Below are 20,211 nucleotides of genomic sequence, written 5' to 3' on the forward strand. Positions count from 1 at the left end.
GCAACTTGTAGATTATGACTCAGATTCATCTGACGAGTCTAACGAGGATGGGGATTTGCGAACTCCCATTGCACCACCTGTGACCTCCTTAAGGATGGCTAAGGTGATTTTCCTTGCAGGTACAGCTGAATGTTGGAGCTATGAGAGGAGTGATACACTTGTGAGAATGAGTGTAAACATGAGTGGAGAGAAGAGTGAAACACATGTTAGTTACACTAAACAGAATCACACACTCACGGTGAGGAAGAAAGAGAAACTACTTGTTATTTCTTTTCCAACCAAGTGAAATATGAGAACTCCTTCAGACAACGGCATACATTCCTTCTCTAAGGGGGAGATAAAAGCTTTAGTAATAGTTTGGAGGATTCCTCAACTAAGGGGGAGAAATAGCAGGAAGGAAGAAAAAGATCCTACATATGTACACTCCACCACACCATTGTTGTTTGTAACTACGGATCCTATTGTACGGGAGAGGTGGTAAACACAAGGTGATTTTCTAGTAAGGGAAGAAGTTGTTTTCCAAAAGGGGAGTACCATTGGTTTTTATCTGCAGATCCTATTGTACGGGAGATGTGGTAAACGAAGGTGATCTTCTTTAAGCAGTTGATTCTCATAGGGGGAGAAGCAAGAGAGATATGTGCTTCTCAAGGAAATGTGGATGTACAAAAGAAGATGAAACTACTTGAAGATATGTTCAGTTTAGAGGAACATCTATTTGGAATCTGGAAAACGTTAAATTTAATCCAGAACTTTTCTGCTATTTACTTTACATTACTGTTTACATCTTTTTCTTATTTGTTAGTTGAGTTATCCTCTAGGTATTTGTTGTTATTGTCTAACAAACAAATAGGGGGAGATTGTAAGGCATATGTCATAGCCTATTTGTTTATTCGAGGATTTAACTCAACTCAAATAAGAATGTAACAAGTAAATAAATATATTTGGTTTGACTAATGAATATTCCATCACTAACTTGCTTAACTTGTAAACCAAGAAAGTAAGTTAGTTCTCTCATCATGCTCATTTCATCCTTACTTTGCATCAATTTGGCAAACTTTTTGCAAACTTTTTCATCTGTAAAGCCAAATATAATATCATCTAAATAAATTTGAACAAGTATACTAGAGCCATTAAAATTTCTAAAGAATAAAGTTTTGTCAACAATACTTCTTTTAAAGTGATTTTCTAAGATAAACTTTGACAAAGTATCATACCAGGCTCTAGGTGCTTGCTTCAATCCATAAAGTGCTTTCAAAAGATATTAGACATAATCTGGGAAATTTGGATCTTCAAAACCAGGAGGCTGACTAACATAGACTTCCTCCTCCAAATCTCCATTCAGAAAGGCACTTTTGACATCCATTTGATAGACTTTGAAATTGGCCTGGGCTGCATAGGCTAAGAAAATTCTGATGGCTTCAAGTCTTGCAACAGGAACAAAAGTTTCATCAAAATCTATTCCTTCTTGTTGACAGTAGCCCTTAGCAACCAATCTAGCTTTGTTCCTGAAAATTATATCATTTTCATCCATCTGGTTTCTGAATACCCACTTGGTGTCAATTGGATTCTTTCCTTTAAGCTTGGGTACCAGCTTCCATACCTTGTTCCTTTTAAATCGGTTTAGCTCTTCCTGCATAGCTAAAACCCAATCAGGATCCAACAGAGCTTCTTCTACCTTCTTTGGTTCTTCCTTCGAAAGAAAGCTGTTATACACACATTCTTCTTGAGTTGCTTTCCTTGTTTGAACTCTAGAAGATGCATCACCAATAATGAGCTCAAAAGGGTGATCTCTAGTCCATTTTTTCTGTTGTGGTAGATTATCTCTAGATGAAGAGGCCTCATTGTTGTCTTGATGTGTGATTGAGTTTTGATTATAAGAAACTCCCCCTGAGTTTATGGATCTTTGACTTAAAGATGGGCTTCTTTCTGTAAGTGATCTATTTTGACTCTCAGATTCTCTCATTGTTCTTACGGATGATGCACTTTGTATCTCGACGGATGAAGCTGATTGTCTAACAACGGATGAGGCAGATTGTCTACCGACGGATGAAGCATTATGTAACTCGACGGATGTTGAATTATGTGCTTCATTAGTTGTAGATTTTTCTGCATTATCCTTAGCAATTATTTCTTGATCACTTTCATCACCACTGTCATCAATAACCATCTCAACGTTATCGAATTTGAGGCTTTCATGGAAATCTCTATCTTGCAGTCCTTCAATCTTTTTATCATCAAATATAACATGTACAGATTCCATAACAATGTTGGTTTTTAAATTGTAGACTCTATATGCTTTTCCCATAGCATATCCAACAAAAATTCCTTCATCTACTTTGGCATCAAACTTTCCATGTTGATCAGTTTGATTCCTTAAAATATAGAATTTTGTAGCCAAAGACATGTAGAAAGTTCAATGTTGGCTTCCTATTCTTGAACAATTGGTAGGGTGTCATGCACTTTGTTTGATTGATCAAAGAAATATTCTGAGTGTAGCATAGAGTATTCACAGCTTCAGGCCAAAAATATGTTGGTAAATTTGATTCTTCTAGCATTGTTCTTGCAGCTTCAATAAGGGATCTATTTTTCCTTTCCACCACTCCATTTTGTTGTGGAGTTCTAGATACAGAATACTCATACATAATCCCATTCTCTTCACAAAATGATCTCATCATAGAATTCTTGAACTCAGTTTTATTGTCACTCCTGATTCTTCTTACTTTGAAGTCAGGATGATTGTTGACTTGCCTTATGTGATTGATGATGATTTTACTAGCTTCATCTTTGGATTTCAGAAAATATGTTCAAGAGAACTTTGAGAAATCATCTACAATTACTAGGAAAAATATTTTCCTGGAGATAGATAATACATTGACTAGTCCAAACAAATCCATGTATAACAGTTGTAAAGGTTCTTCAATTATTGAATCAAGCTTTTCTCTGAATGATACTTTAATCTGCTTTCCTTTCTGGCAGGCATCACACAATCCATCCTTAGTAAACTCCACTTGAGGAATACCTCTAACCAATTTCTTTCTTGACTAACTCATTCATGGTCTTAAAGTTTAGATGGGACAGCTTCTTGTGCCATAGCCAACTTTTATCTTGACTTGCTTTACTGAGAAGACAAGTTACTGATTCTACATTTGATGAGTTAAAATCAGCTAGGTATACATTTCCTTTTCTCACTCCAGTTAGAACCACTTTACATAAGTCATACTTATAAATAAGCCGAACTAAAAACAACTGAAAACCAACCCAGCTTTTTCGGATTACCTGTGGTACAACACCAAACAATCTACGGAACAGCTGGCCATTTCCTACCCATTTCCTGGCTGTGGTTCTCATGGTAGGCATCTTAATTCACTGTTGTGTTGTGTCAATTTAAGAAAACAAGTGTGAGCTATAATGCCCAACATAATAATGTACAGTATGAAAATGATTGTATGATAACTTACGTAAAACATCATATATGATAATTATGTTTTATTCGAAAATAGTTTTCCTTGGTGATACACACCTTCTTATGTAAACAATTCTTTAGGGGATTTTATTATCCTGCTAATACCTCAATAGTAAACCCAGCATCTAGGCTTGGGTTAGGGTATTGCATCATAATTCTAATTGGAAGGATTTGGACACTCGTTGGAGCCACCGTATATGATGATCAATTGTAATACGATAATCGTAACATTTTTTACTAGTAGAAGGACTACACCTGCGTATCCCGATTATCACCCTTGCCGTATTCGGACTACGTGTCCCATTTTTGGGGATACACATACTTCACAAGTTCCTGAGTACACAGAGTACCTTCGCCTGCGGTACCTTTGGTAGTCCATCTAGCACACATAGTACCAGAGTCTACCCCTCCCTTGTTCTTTAAAAAGAATTCTATCAATCTCGAGAACTCGAACCACATCGAAGTTCCCCAAGCGTTTTGCTTGTTGATAGAAACAGTTTATCTTACTAAGATATAAATGTATATATGTATATACGTACTTCCGAGATTTTCGGAGGAAGTACTAAGGATGTGAGTTGACCGTTGTCAACAGATAATTTAATAAGGGGGGAAAGTTTCTCCTTGAAACTATATTCAAAATATTAAATAAGTCGGGATAATATTTTCCGACGATCTGAAATATTCGAATGATTTTCCGAAGTCAGAAAGTATATTTTAAATCAGGATCTATGATTTTTAAATCAATAATAAACCCTTTAATGAATAATAAATAATTACACGATAATCGATAAATGATTAAACCTCGAATAATTTTACTCTCTAAAAGAATATTTAAAATAATATTTCTCAACTAATTTATGTCTACGTAGTTAATAATCTTTAATGTTTAATCAGGTTTGAAATAAATAATCGTTGGAGTATACTACTCCCATAATAAGGGATAGGTATATAGTATTTATTATTCGAACAATAAAATATAGTTGAGGGAATATGATCGTTGGGAAATCGTTTTAATAAAACTTTGAGGTATTTTAATGTTTCATAAGTGGAGGTTAAGTCCCTTTAAAACGTACTATTATGGACTTGTAATCATCCTATAATATCACTGGAATGATTCCCGGGTTTTTATCTTAAAATCCCGACCGACTCTTGATCTTATAATCATACGTCACTCTTAAAGCGGAAATTAAATATTTTATGATATATCCTTATCGTACAACATCGCTACATTATGCGAAAAATTCAATTACTACGTATCATGGCAAGCATGGTATTTATGCAATGATAATAGAACAATCCTTTCACAACACAACAGTAAAATGGAGTTGGGTTCGTAAACTTTCCTGGGTATCTCGAGGTGGAGGATGCTCTAGGTTCCGCTCGGAAATCTATAATTATAAACACAATTCGTTTTGTTAGGTCCCGTTCTAATTTACGGCAACTCGCACTCATACGCTACTTATTATGCACCCTCTCAATTTGTACTACCTTTATTATTCCTTTAAGTCCTTATTCACATCATGGTCCCTTCATTTTTCTAAGTTCCTTAGGTTCATTTTCATTATCCTCGTCGGCTCCGCTGATGGATTCTACGGTTTCTAATCGCGCGGTCTCGGCTCCGATATTTTTATAAAATTGAAAAATCATTATTTTCACTTAAAATTTTTATGACAGTTAGGAAACTCAAAATGTTACTCTCTTTAAAAATTTCATGATTTATGAACACTTTTAAGTTGATCCTTTATATTTTCAAAGTTCGTAATTTGTAGCAGTTTTTGTCGCATAAATCACTTTTAGTAAAATGGCTTATACCCCAGTTGGTCACAACACAGGCTTCAGAATTGAAAGTTACTGAGTTGCCTTTATCACAAAGTTGGCTAATACTCAACAAATTATACTTGAGTCCATCCACTAGGGCAACCTCTTCAATGATGACATTATCCTTTGAAATCAAGCCATAACCTACAGTATAACCCTTGCTGTCATCTCCAAAAGTGATACTTGGGCCAGCTCTTTCCTTGAACCCAGTGAGCAGGGTAGAATCTCCAGTCATGTGCCTTAAGCACCCACTATCCAAATACCAAAGATTCTTTTTGTTTCCCTGCACACATCAAAATCAAATCAAGTTGATTTTAGTACCCAAGTTTCCTTGGGTCCTGCCTTGTTAGCCTTTTTCTTTGGTTTCTTAGGTTTGACCTCACTTGACTTGGTGATTTCAGATTCATCCACTACACCATATATGGGATATTGCAACCCCAAAAAAGTGTAGTAAAAGATACCAAATATGTTACAATAGAGGTTTTTGCAACATTTTTACTAAAATTCGGCGTTGCATTTATTGTCGTTGCAATAGAAACCTATAGCAACATTTTTTGGACTTATTGCAACATTTAAATGTGTCACAATAACTCGCTTTATTGCAACATTTTTGCCAGTTTTAGCAACATATTGATGGTGTTGCAATAAAATACTGCAACACTTTCCTGTAACATTTTGGAGTGTAATGTGTTACAAAAGTCAATTTATTGCAACATTTTTATGTAACACTTTTTCCCTATTGGCATAATTTATCATTTTTAGCAACATTTTACTGCAACACTTGTGTTCCTATTGTAATGCTTTTAATAGTTTCAGCAACATTGTAGTGCAACACTTGTGTTCATATTGTAATGCTTTTTAATAGTTTTAGCAATATTAATTTGCAACACTTTTTATTACTCTAAGTTGCAATATCCTGTTTGAAAAGTCAAAAACCATCCCAAAAATCACATAAACCTGATTTCACATTTCTTGCAAATCTAAAAAAGTACAAGTCAATAAATCCCAAACAAAGTTGGCTTATACCACAAGATCATCTTGCATCTAGCAAGTAATAAATCTAAAGTCGAAATACATAATCGACATACACATCATAAATCTAGATAAAGCTAATTAGTCTTTCATGTCTAAGTAGAAAAATACCAAAAGTATGCATATTTTAAATAAAATTACTGAACTATATCAAGCATAATCAATTTCATTAAAATCGTCCTCGTCGCTTTCAGCCTCACGATCATCATTCTCTTCTCCATTGGGGTCCTCAATTTGCACTACACCATATGTGGGCTATTGCAAGTCCAAAAAAGTGTAGTATAAGACCCCAAATGTTGCTATCTTTTTATCTGGTGCAACAGTCTCTCTCTTCTACAATATTACATAATATAAGATGCATAATTTTTCTTAATTAATTAGACTTGAAGATGTTCTGCTCACTGCCACATTCATCTCCATCTGTATAAATGGCAGTAAGGAACTGGTCGGGCACAATTTTTCTCCTGTACAGAAATGTAAACCATTAACACATTGTTTACCACGCTAGTGCATTTTAAAATGGGAGATAATATTATATGTACCCTTACCAGAACAACCCGTGCTCTTTCCGTGCTCTTTGTAACATTGATGAAGTACGATTTAAAAGAGACAAATGGTGTCGCTGATATTATCTAAAAGTTTATTAAGGAACACTAGAAATCTTAGGATGAAACATGGAATTCCACACTCTTTAGTGCATAATTAGATATCACAAACTATAACTTATTATTATTATTTTAAGATGCAATCATGCAATGCATTTATTACCAGCTATATTGATGATTTGCAAGTTTCTGATTTCTGTTTGTAAGTGAAATGGGACTATCTCACTTCTTCCTAGTGCAAGACTAATTAAGCGCTCAATTAGTTTTTTATTTTTATTTTTTTACAGTTTGTATAATAACTTGCATTACTTTTTTTATAAAAATGCTATGTAAATATTGTATCATAAGTCCAAATTTGTAGTAATACATATACCTCAAATCGTGCATATAATTATAAACTCTGAGTTATCATTGAGGTAACCTGAAATAAAAATCAAAAGCTAGCTCCGGCACTGCATACAAATTGAAACCTTGCTTAGTTGCCTCAAGCCCTACTAGAACATATTTTCATCCAAATGTCAAGGTCAGTCCTAGTTTCGTAACATATAGAAATAGATTAGCTGTGAAATAGTTTGTCACTAATACTTGCATAATCTAAATAAGCATTTATTTGTTATGATGTTGTATCAGTATCAGACAGAATTTGATACAAAACTGAGTCCTCGCATATAACTTAAACTTGCAGTTTTTGATTTTTCATGGAGATCAGTGCTGTCATTATATCAAATCGGCAGTACGCCTACTGCTTGCAACTATTATGAAAATTTTCCAGAGATTCATCATTTTTCGCTTGTATTAACAAAATAAATAACAAACGTTCAAGTTTATTTCCAAACGTACTAGAATCACAAAATTCGAAAACACAGATAAAACTATTTAAGGCAAAGGAAATATAAAACATAAGCAAATAATCAGCCTTGAAGTATAAAAGATCAATAAACAAAACAGATTTTTGAATAATGAACAGAAAAGAGATTTTAATGTGCACATACGCGTACGATACATCCAACATTGAAATATGAGAAAAAGAGAGGAACACCTCTATTGCAATTTCAGTTGGCGTGACAATGCGTACATCTTTATAACCCAGTTTTGCCGCAATACCTGCAGATTGATTGGAGTCATCTACCCATTATTAAGAGATGGAAACTTGCTGATGGAGATGAAGAGATTTATGATTTCATATAAATATCATCCAAATAAGATGGTACCATATCTGCTCCAAAAAAATCTCAATTTGACTTGTACAGTTCGAATAACAACATTTAGACTAAATGGATGATATAAAAACCAATTAACTTGATGTAAAATACTATAAAAGTGAAGCTTATTCAAAGTATTACATCTTAAAAAGCCTATATTCTTAATTTTAAGAGGTTATATACTGAAAGGAGAGTCATAAGGATTGAATCTCCGATATACTTGTCTAAACCAGGACGGCAATGGTAAAGATTTTATTAGTGAATCAGCTAGAACAAGTAAGAAAGTGTTCAACAAATTGAAACAAAAGTGGAAGTTTTTCGGGATACTGATTATTGACATACTTTCAAAGGAAACCCTGGAAGTTGCGTTGCTGTAGGCTTCACTCCTGTCCTCCCAGAGAGTACGTAAAAGCTTGGAAGTCTGGTACCAAAGTAATGGGGGGGATGGTCCCAGAAGAGATAACTTAACATGGAACAAATTACAAAAAAAAAGTGTCCATTTTGCAAGTAAAGCAACAACACATCAAACTTTGGAATTTGATGTCAATTTTATTGGAGCTGAGTACTACTTACTGAGAAAGTTGACATTTTATAAATACGTCCATTGTATCCGACTGTAAATTAATATAAGAACTCAGAAGTGCAACATGTGTTGAATAGATATATTAAACATTAGGAATAGATGCATATGACAATGTGCTATGTTTTATATACCTACATAAAGAATGTACATTTTAATAACACCAGAGTACAAACCTGTCAAAAAATGAATAACCAAGAACTTCTGATACAATCTAGCCAACTATTGTTTTTCCGGAACCCATCATCCCTGTATGCAAGATAGCAGTTAAATTATAAATAGTTTTTGGTACTTGTATTGTAATTACTTGTGCTGAAAACATTAAAAGGGTGACTGAACACAAGATAAATGCACCTTCCGTCTAAATATTTTTCGACCTCTTCTGACTTGTTCTGCAAAGTACTAACAATAATATTAGATAGTAGTTAATGATAAATGAAGTTATCAGCTACTAGAGGTTATGCAACACTTATTAGTTATTTCCATACAAATTACAATGATACAATGGATCTGCACAACAAAGTGTTAAATCATACATTTATAATCAAAGCTGTAAAACCAAATTTGTAGTAATACATTTATAATCGAAAATTTAAAACTGCAGAAATACATATACCTCAAATCGTGTTATACATACATGTTAATACTTTAATTAAACATAATTGAAAATTACCTCAAATCAAAGCTTTCATTAGTTTTGTGGGTTTTGGGGTCTTATAATCGAGGCTCTGACAGGGGTGAACCAGAAAGGAGGCGGAGGGTCAGCATTAGGTTAAATTTTAACACAAAAATTCATTAAATTTGACAAATATGTTGAAAGATATTAACATGATGCATACATATATATGTATAATTCAGTATATTTAGAAAAGAATGAGTATTTTACCTCTAATTGAATCTTTATTTGGATTGTTACTCAAATCATTGCTCAATTGGATTTGGGGTTTTGGGGCTTCTGCTCAATTAGAGATGAGAGACGTGTATTTAGAGAGGGAAGGAGAGAGAGAGGGAGAGGGAGGGGGAGGGGGAGAGAGAGAGAGAGAGAGAGAGAGAGAGGAAGAGAGAAAGAACGAGAGAGAGGGAGGGATGTTGTAGGTAAGGTCGCGAGAGAGATGAGAGACTGGGGTGAAGAAAATGTTTTTTGTGATTTAAGAAAACATTAAACGAAAGAAATATTTTGGTACCCATTTATCCCGCTCAATGAAAATTTCAGGATCCCGCCTATAATTTTTGGCAAAAGGAATGAAAAGTGTTTCGTCTATTTTAACGTTTTGCTAAAGTATTGCAATTGTTCTCAAAAATTCAAAATTATCATTTCCCTTGCAACGTTTTCACATTTTTTACAACATTTTTCAAAATATTGCAATAGACTACCAAATTTTATCTTTATTGCAACACTTTATGTAACACTAATATACGTTGGGCTTGCAATAGCCCGTATATGGTGTAGTGATAGTCATTTGAGTTGGACATTTGAAACCAGTCATTAAAACAGAATTAGCATGCATATTTTGGTTTACATGAAAAGGCATGCTATTTGCAAACATGTTATTCTAGTAAGGCATGCTAAATGGCATTTGAGGCATACTAAATGCAGCATAATAAGGATTAGGTGCAAATGGCATATTAGCAAATTGTGCATTCATATTCTGAGCAGGCATAGCATTCATAAGCATGGCAGCCATGTTGGGAAAAGAAGAAGGTACAGACATGGGAGTAGGTATAACAAGTTTGCAATTAACAGACAAATGATTAACACTATCACACTTAACACATATTTTTCTTGGAGCATATTTATCAGGTGTGTAGTTGTTATGTTTGTTAATCCCTACTTTCCCATTTCTATTATTTTTTGTTAGATATATTTGAGATGTCATGTCTAATCTGTTCTGTTTAATTTCAGAACTTAATATCAGGACTTACTGGAAATCAGAACTTGCTGAAGTCAGAACTTATATCAGAACTTAAGGCCGTCAGGATTTATATCAGGACTTAAGTGCGGGTACTTTAGATAAGGAATGTAGCTGATTTACAGGAGATGATCATGACTAAAAGAATAGAAGATATGCATGAAGAGTTGGACAGCTAGAAGACTTGTAGAAGATATTATCTGATTGATATATTTTAGGAGACAGAATTATATTCTATATCAATTAGAAGATATCTTGTAACTGTGTACTATATAAACACAGCTTAGGGTTTACACTATAAGTGTTATCATTCACGAGAACATTATACATTGTAACCTAGCAGCTCTTAGTGATATTGTTCATCACTGAGAGAGAACAACTGTTCTATTATAACAGAGTTTATTATATTGAATATACTTGATTAATGTTACATACTTGTGTTGATAAATCGATTTGATTGTATAAACACTATATTCAACCCCCTTCTATAGTGTTGTGTGACCTAACAAGTGGTATCAGAGCCTCTCTGTTGATTTATAAACAGTGAGATCCAGTTTACAATCATGTCTGAAGAAACATAAACCCCACCTAAGCCCACCAAAACTCAAGATACTCAAAACACTCAAATTCACAGTCGATATGAGAGTATTAAGGTTCCCATACTGAGAGCATGTGAGTATCTTATATGGAAGGTAAAGATGGCTATGTTTCTGGAAGCCACAGATCCAGAATACCTTGATAGAATTAATGATGGACCATATAAGCCTACCAAGCTTTCTGTTGCAGTTGCTGATCAACCAGCAAAGATGATACCAAAGGAGAAAAGTGAGTACACAACTAAAGACATCTCATCTATTTCCAAGGATGCAAGGGTAAGGCATCTGCTTCATAGTGCAATTGACAATGTCATGTCAAACACGGTAATTGGATGCAAGACTGCAAAGGAGATATGGGATGCTTTGGAGACAAGATGCCAAGGAACTGATGCAATAAAAAAGAACAGGAAGACTATACTCACTCAAGAGTATGAGCACTTTGACTCAAAAGCTGATGAGTCATTAACTGATTTGTATGACAGGTTTGCCAAACTCTTGAATGATCTGTCACTGGTGGACAAGGAATATGATCTTGAAGATTTAAATCTAAAATTCCTTTTAGCTCTTCCTAAAAATTGGGATTTGAAGTCTACTACCATAAGAGACAACTATGACCTTGCTGAAACTAATCTCGATGAAATTTATGGTATGCTCAAGACTCATGAACTTGAGATGGATCAAAGGAGAAAAAGGCATGGAAGAAAGTCAAAGACAGTTGCTCTTAAAGCTGAGGAGGAATCTCCTAAAGTGGTTATCTCAAAGAGGGGCAAAGAAAAGGCTCTCATCATACAGTCTGATTCAGAGTCATCATATTCTGATGATGATGATTCAGAATCTAAAAATTTATCTGAAGTGGATGTTGATGCAGAGATGATGCAACTGTGTGCTCTTATGGTGAAGGGTATCACAAAGATAGCCTACAAGAAATTCAGAAAGGGCAAGAAGTTCTCTTGGAAAGGTGGAAGTTCTGAAAAGAAAGGGTTCAGAAAGTCTGAAGGCAAAGGAGGAAAGTCTGACAGAGGAGACAACTCAAATGTCAAATGCTACAATTGTGGTGAAAGAGGCCACATCTCTCCTGAATGCAAGAAAGGAAAAGGTGATAAAGGACCGACACTTATCACAAAGAAGAAAAACTGGGCAGACACTTCAGATTCTGAAGAAGAGGTGAACTAAGCCTTGATGGAAAATGCTGATTACAGTTATGATGCTGCTGAATTGAAGGTACCTCAATCAACTCTTGCATTTCATACTGATGATATTTCTGAGCTAAGATTATATCTTAAAACCATGTTCATAAGTTTTAAAGATCAGACTTTAACAAATGAAAGATTAACATCTGAAAGTCTTGCTCTTGGAAACAGAAAAGACTACTTAGAAAAGGAGTTAATTATGTTCCATCAAACTCAGAAAGAAAGAGATGAGGATTTGTATGTTAGAGATGAAGTGCTAAAACTGAATAAATCTCTTAAATCTGAACTGGAAAAGGAAAAGGAGATAATCAAAACTTGGACTAACTCTGGAAGAACAACTCAGAAAATCTTAGAAAATGGAAATTGGAAAGAAGGTCTAGGTTACCTAGATGATAAAGAAGAAAAGGAAACTGTGTCATCTAAACCAAACTTTACCAAGAAAGCTGAAAAGCCTAAGGTAAATCCTGTTAAATTTGTTACAAAAACTGATGGTTCAAAATCTGAAAAGATGAATGATTCTAAAACAGAAGTCAAAGAAAAGTCAACTTCTGACAAATTAAAACAGGATAAACCAGCTGAAGGTGTGAATAAAAGCAATAATTATATGTCTGTTCCTAATGCTCCTAGAAAGAAATACTATAACTGTGGGAACTCTAACCATCTTGCTTCTTTTTACAGGAAAAATAAAGATATAAACTCTTTACCCCCTAGATCAGGAGTTAAGAGTCAGTCTGTTAGGTTTAAACCACAAAATCCTTGTTTTCATTGTGGTAGTTTATGGCATTCTATTTATTCTTGTAAGGAATATCATAGTTTGTACTATGATTATTATCAAATAAAACCTTCTCTGAAGAAAGTTAGTGTAATTCCTTCTAGTGTGAATTCTGATGCAAAGTCTGATATAAAGTCTGATAAGAAGCATGTTAGCATAAACTATGAAACTAAATCCAATGCAAATGCTAACAGACTTAAAAAGGCCAAAGGAACCAAGAAAGTTTGGGTCCTTAAAACTAACCAATAGTGGTCTTTGTGATTGCAGGGCAACAGGAAAAACATCATAGTTCTGGACAGTGGATGTTCAGGACATATGACTGGAATTAAAGCCCTGCTATCAGACTTTGTGGAGAAAGCTGGCCCAGGAGTTTCTTATGGAGATGGCAACATGGGAAAGACTCTGGGATATGGAAATATCAATCTTGGAAATGTCATAATTGAATCAGTAGCTCTTGTCTCAGGATTTAAACATAATCTGCTAAGTGTGAGTCAAATCTATGACAGAGGTTATCATGTAGATTTCTTTAAAGAACACTGTGAAGTTGTAAGTAATTCTACAGGCAAAGTGGTTCTGAAAGGTTACAGACATGGTAACATATAGAAGCCAGACTTTCAACAAACTCTGATGGTTCTGCAATCTGTCTGTTAAGCAGAGCATCAATTGAAGAAAGCTGGAATTGGCACAAAAGACTCTCTCATTTAAATTTCAACAACATAAATGAGCTAGTAAAGAAAGATCATGTGAGAGGTCTTCCAAAATCAGTATTTGCTCATGATAGCCTTTGTGATTCATGTCAAAAGGCAAAACAAAGAAAATCTTCATTCAAGAGCAAAACTGAATCCTCAATTCTTGAGCCTTATCACTTACTGCATGTTGATCTATTAGGTCCAGTCAATGTCATGTCCATTGCAAAGAAGAAATATATTATGGTTATAGTGGATGAGTTCACAAGATACACTTGGGTGTATTTCTTGCACAAGAAGAATGAAACTGCATCTTCTAACTGATCATGTCAGACAGCTGGATAAGTTGGTCAAAGATTCTGTTAAAATAATAAGAAGTGATAATGGCACTAAGTTCAAGAATTCAATCATGGAAGAGTTCTGCAAAGAGCATGGAATAAAGCAGGAATTTTATGCACCTGGAACTCCACAGCAGAATGGAGTTGTATAAAGAAAGAACATGACTCTTATTGAAGCTGCACGAACTATGCTTGATGAAGCAAAGCTACCAACCTATTTTTGGGTTGAAGCTGTGAAGACTGCTTGTTTTACACAGAATGCTACACTGATAAACAAGCATGGAAAAACACCATATGAGATGGTGAAGAAAAAGAAGCCAAATCTAAAATACTTTCGTGTATTTGGATGCAAGTGTTTTGTTCTTAAGACTCATCATGAACAGCTATCAAAATTTGATCTAAAAGCTGATGAAGGAATTTTTTGTTTACAATTTAAGAACAAGGGTTGTCATGGAATCTATCAATATATCTTTTGATGATAAAAAGATAACTAGACTTGAAGATTTCAATGATCATGATCAGCTGAGATTTGAAAATGAAGATTTAAATTCTGATTCTGTAAATTCTGATGACCTAAGTCCTAATTCTGTAAGTTCTGACGGGTTAAATTATGATGTCATTGAAACTGTGGTAACTACACCAAAGGAAAATGCACCTGTTCAAGGGGAGCAAATTAATGATCCTATCACATCTCAAGACTCTCAAGAAGCATAAGAACCTGTCACTGGTTCTTCAAGTTCTGATGAGCCAAATTCTGATAATTCTGGAAACTCTAATTCTTCAATTCCTGAAGAATCCAACTCAAATTCTGAAATTTCAGAGAGCATAACTTCAGGGGGAGTATCAGAAAATGCTGATGGAGACAACATGGATCATGGGGGAGGATCCAGTTCTAGGGATCAACTTCCATCTGCAAGGAAGTGGACTAAATCACACCCACCTGACTTAATAATTGGAGGTCCTGAAGCAGGTGTCAGAACTAGAATAGCAACATCAAATGAATGTCTCTATCATTCCTTTCTATCTCATACTGAACCAAAGAAAGTGGAAGAAGCTCTTCAAGATGTTGATTGGGTGCAAGCAATGCAGGAAGAGTTAAATGAATTTGAAAGAAATAAAGTCTGGACCCTAGTGCCAAGACCAAATAACATATCCATTGTTGGCACAAAATGGGTGTTCAGAAACAAAACTGACAGTGATGGCATAATTACAAGAAACAAAGCAAGGCTGGTTGCTAAAGGTTACTCTCAACAAGAGGGTATTGACTATGATAAAATATTTGCTCCAGTTGCTAGATTGGAAGCCATAAGAATCTTTTTGGCTTATGTTGCTCACAAGAAGTTTAAAGTCTTTCAAATGGATGTGAAAAGTGCTTTTCTCAATGGAGAATTGGAAGAAGAGGTATATGTTGAACAACCACTAGGATTTGTAGATCCAAAATTTCCAAATCATGTCTACAGGCTTGACAAAGCACTTTATGACCTTAAGCAAGCTCCAAGAGCATGGTATGAGACTTTAGCTCAATTCCTTCTAGAAAGTGGATTTACCAGAGGCACAATTGATAAAACTCTGTTCTACCTTAACCATGGAAAGGACTTACTTTTGGTATAGATATATGTTGATGATATCATCTTTGGTTCTACAAATGCCAAACTCTGTGAAAGGTTTGCGAAGCTAATGCAGTCAAGATAACAAATGAGTATGATGGGAGAACTTAGCTACTTTCTGGGACTTCAAGTCAAGCAAAATGAAGAAGGTACTTTCATAAATCAATCCAAGTACACCAGATATTTACTCAAGAAATTTGGAATGCAAGACTGTTCAACTGCATCCACTCCCATGGCCACTGCAACCAAGTTAGATAAAGATAATGGAGCATCAGTAGATATTACTAATTATAGAGGTATGATTGGCTATTTACTCTATTTAACTGCAAGTAGACCTGATATCATGTATGTTACCTGTCTTTGTGCAATATTTCAGGCTGATCCAAGAGAACCTCATCTAATAGCTGTGAAAAGAATTTTCAAGTACCGTAAGGGTACAGCTGATCTAGGATTGTGGTATCCTAGGGAATCAGATTTTAAGCTAATAGGTTACTCAGATGCAGATTTTGCAGGATGCAAAATAGACAGGAAAAGCACTAGTGGAAGCTACCAATTTCTTGGAGGCAGATTGGTTTCTTGGTTTAGCAATAAAAATAAATCAATTTCTACATCAACTGCAGAAGCAGAATATATTGTTGCAGGAAGCTGTTATGCACAGATTCTTTGTATAAGAATCAGTTACTGGTGTTAGTGTATACTGAAAATATTTATTTGAAGTATGTACATTTATTTCTGGCCAGTTTATTTGAGAATCATTTGAATGTTTACATGTTGTCTAATATTATATATTGTGAACAATCTAGTATCAAATGGGATACAGAATATTAGATAGTTAAATACGGTTATATAATATAATAAGGTTCACAGAACAGGTGGTGTTGGACAATCCACTGGTATGGCTGTAGTATTATTTAGATTAGTTTATATTGACTAATAAATAATGCTAGTATACTTTGTGTATATTGAATAGGATCAAATTTAGAATTGTTCCCTTAATACTGATTAAGAAGGAGAACTAAGATTCTATGTTATTATTAATGCTTAGGCTCTTAATCCGGAAATAATAATTGACACGTGTATATTATTTACATGCTTTGATTTATATATGAAATAATTCTTTTGAATTATATCATTATATTTTGGGTGATGGAATTATATACATGGTGGATATTATTTATTGAAGGAATCCATGTCCTGATAATATTCGGGTTAATGATGTCCCCTTGAAAGCTCAAAAATATTTAATTATGTGAAACCCTGCAGGTGGAATTTATTCTGGCATAATTAAATAAAGGTTGAGTGGATGATCAAGGATAAAAGATATTAATTAAATAAATTATCATTAATTTATTTAATTAATGGACATATGATATTTTAAACATGGGGAATTTAATAAGCAAATAATATTGGAACCGAATTAATTAAATTACAGTATTAGGAAAGGTAGTGCAAATATTAATTCTTTAGTGGATTGAATTAATATTTAATTACATTGGGCTAGGCTCAAGATGTAATTAGAAGGCCCAACCTAATTATCCATGGTCCCTATTGTAGCCCTTATTCTCTTCTTGCTTGGAATTGTGTGAAAACATATTGTAGCCACCAAGGAGCAATAAGAGAGGATAACTTGAGAAGACGGAGGCCACACTTCGCTCAAGGGAATTTGGGAATACAATAGAAGAGCGTGGAATCAACCATTAACAAGGTAATCCTCTTTTCGTAATCTTTATCGTAAAACGTAGTAACACCCTAAGTCCGTGGTTCCCAACAATTGGTATCAAGAGCCTGGTAATGGGTTCTACGTTTTATTATATAATGTCCATGTCATAATTATATATGCGTGTATTTAGTGTTTTGCTTGTATTGGTTTTGATGCAGGTTGTTAATCCACTATTATGGCCATGTATATTTTAATTATGTGTTTGGATCCCACGTGGTTTAATCGTGGTTAATTTTTGTTTTGGTTTCCACGTGGTTTAATCGTGGTTGTAATTTACACGAGGGTTGATCGTGTTAGAATAGATTTTACAAAATTAGTTTTGTATTAGATCTATTTTTTTGTAATTGTTCCGGGTATTTTGTAATAGTTATGTGCGATCGGAAATCAATTCCGGTAGTTTTTTGTTCCGCTGTGCGATTACAAGGGGCTGCTGTTGATGTTTGGATCGAACAAAATCAAAACAAAACTCACAGAAAAGCAACAGGTGCGCGCGCGTTGCGGCCGCAGCGGCCCGCTGGGGCCGCTGCGGCAGCTGGGACTGCTGGGGCTGCTGGGGCTGCTGGGCGCGTCGTGGCGCGCTTGGGGCAGATTTTTTTTTGAGAGCTGGATTTTTTTTTCAAGGGCCATAATAGTGGAAAATTTATTTTAATTTTTTCCATTAAATTTTAATTATTGCTTTAATTTATTGATTATGTGTGTCGTTAATTATGTGGGTAATTCTTTTAAAATTGCATGTTTAACTTAATTAGGACGACATGGACATAAATTTTATTTATTGCTTTAAATAAATGTTATATGTTGCTAAAATTATGTGTGTATTTTGAATGCATGATTAGACATAATTATAACAACATAGGCCCCATTTAATTTTAAAATTCCTCAATTTTAATAAAAAAAAATTCTAAGTGGGAGAGGGAATTAATATGAAATTAAATCCCATGGTCTCCATTATTGGTTGTAGGTAATTTAATATAAAGACGAATATAAATTATATATACATCACCCAACGTGGCATGTAATTTATGGTGTCTAGAATGTTATAGAAATTACTAGAACAAACTTCTTAAATTAATAAATTTTGAAAGGAATAAATACGGATTTTCTTTATTTCTGATTTGGGGCGATTTTGTCAAAAACGGGTTCATCGAACTTGTAAGGTTGTGGGTTTTAAGCGAGACCGATGTGACTCCTCCACTACCTGGAAATCAAACCATTGATGAATATTGAATTGAAGTATTCTATTCAAGGCAAAATTACGAATATTGGAAGGTATACACGCCACCCATCGTGGCGTACCAAGTTCCATAGATTTCGAATAATTTAAGATTTGATGATGGTATACACTTAGCTATAAAAAATAATATAGTCCACCCCAACGTGGCATATTGTTTAGTAATAGGACCGAAGTAACATTTAAACAAAATTAGGTGGTATACATGTCACACATCGTGGCGTACCAGAAGCTTATGGTGTTTAGATGTTAGTGCATTAAATTTTAATAATTTAGATCTTAATAATTAATGCACCCTTATTTATGTGATGTTTTTATGCATGATTCTCAGGATAAAATGGGCTTTAATCCACTATTCACCATACTTAAGGATAACAAACTTACCGGACCTAACTATATTGAATGGAAACGAAATTTGGACATTGTGTTGACTGCTGAGGAGTACAAGTTTTGCACTTATAAACCCAAGCCTGAACAACCTGCTGCTGATGCTCCTGAAGATGAGAAAGAGTACTATAAACGGTGGATTAAGGCTGATGAGATGTCGCAATGTTACATTCTGGCAGCAATGTCGGGTGTTTTGCAGCATCAGCATCAGTCTATGGCCACTGCTTCGGATATGCTCTTTAATCTCAAGGAACTTTTTGGAGATCAGAATAGGGCTGCTAGGCAAGTAGCCATGAAGGCTTTAATGAACACTCAGATGGCTGAAGGCACACCTGTAAGGGATCATGTTCTCAAGATGATGTCGCATCTGAATGAGATAGAGATCCTTGGTGCTGAACTTGACGGGGAAACCCAGATTGACATTATCCTTATGAGCTTGTCCAAGAGTTTTGAGCAATTCCGCTTGAATTACGAAATGAACAAGAGGCAGTATAGTCTTGCGGAACTGCTGACAGAACTTCAGACAGCTGAAGGATTATTTCGGCAGAGTGTTCAAGTGAATGTGGCTGAGAAAGGTTCTTCCTCTAAGCCGAAAGGTATTAAGAAGAAGAAAAAGGCTCAGACACAGAAAGCTGTGAAGGCAGTGGGAGTTCAGGGTGGTGTGAAAAAGCCTAAGGGAAAGTGCTTCAGATGCAAACAGTCAGATCACTGGAAACAGGATTGTCCTCTTCCTAAGAAGACAAACAATACTGGTATGTCTCTTTCTCTAGTTACAGAAACATTTATAGCGGCTATATCTACGAGCACTTGGTGTGTAGATACAGGAGCCACTGATCATGTTTGTAATTCTATGCAGGGGTTCCAACTATCCAGAATGCTTAGAGATGGTGAGATATACGTGTTCATGGGAGATGCTACGAAAGTAGCAGTAGTTGTAGTAGGAGTTATTCATTTATCTTTTGGTTTTGATAGGATTTTGGTTTTGAACAATTGTCTTTATGTACCTTCTTTTAGAAGGAATTTAATTTCGGTTTTTAAACTTGCTTTGGATGGTTATAATGTTTGTTTGGATCG

The 20,211-nt window shown here is 34.8% G+C and overlaps 1 long non-coding RNA gene across 3 annotated transcripts; it reads right to left on the bottom strand.

Annotated features, from left to right (window-relative positions):
- Positions 1-6,301: 6,301 nt before the first annotated feature.
- LOC141692861 (uncharacterized) lies at positions 6,302-9,830 on the bottom strand. 3 transcript variants are annotated; one of them, XR_012562943.1, is made up of 6 exons: positions 9,587-9,830; positions 9,055-9,092; positions 8,877-8,949; positions 7,958-8,022; positions 6,862-7,670; positions 6,302-6,777 (listed from the first exon to the last, which is right to left on the bottom strand). It is a non-coding gene; the product is annotated as an uncharacterized LOC141692861 (long non-coding RNA). The 3 variants fall into 3 exon arrangements; XR_012562942.1 differs by adding an exon at positions 9,374-9,428 and having other exon boundaries at positions 6,862-8,022; XR_012562941.1 differs by having other exon boundaries at positions 6,862-8,022.
- Between the last annotated feature and the right edge of the window lie 10,381 nt (positions 9,831-20,211).

The sequence above is a fragment of the Apium graveolens genome, chromosome 10 (genome assembly GCF_009905375.1).
Source record: "Apium graveolens cultivar Ventura chromosome 10, ASM990537v1, whole genome shotgun sequence".
NCBI lineage: Eukaryota > Viridiplantae > Streptophyta > Magnoliopsida > Apiales > Apiaceae > Apium > Apium graveolens.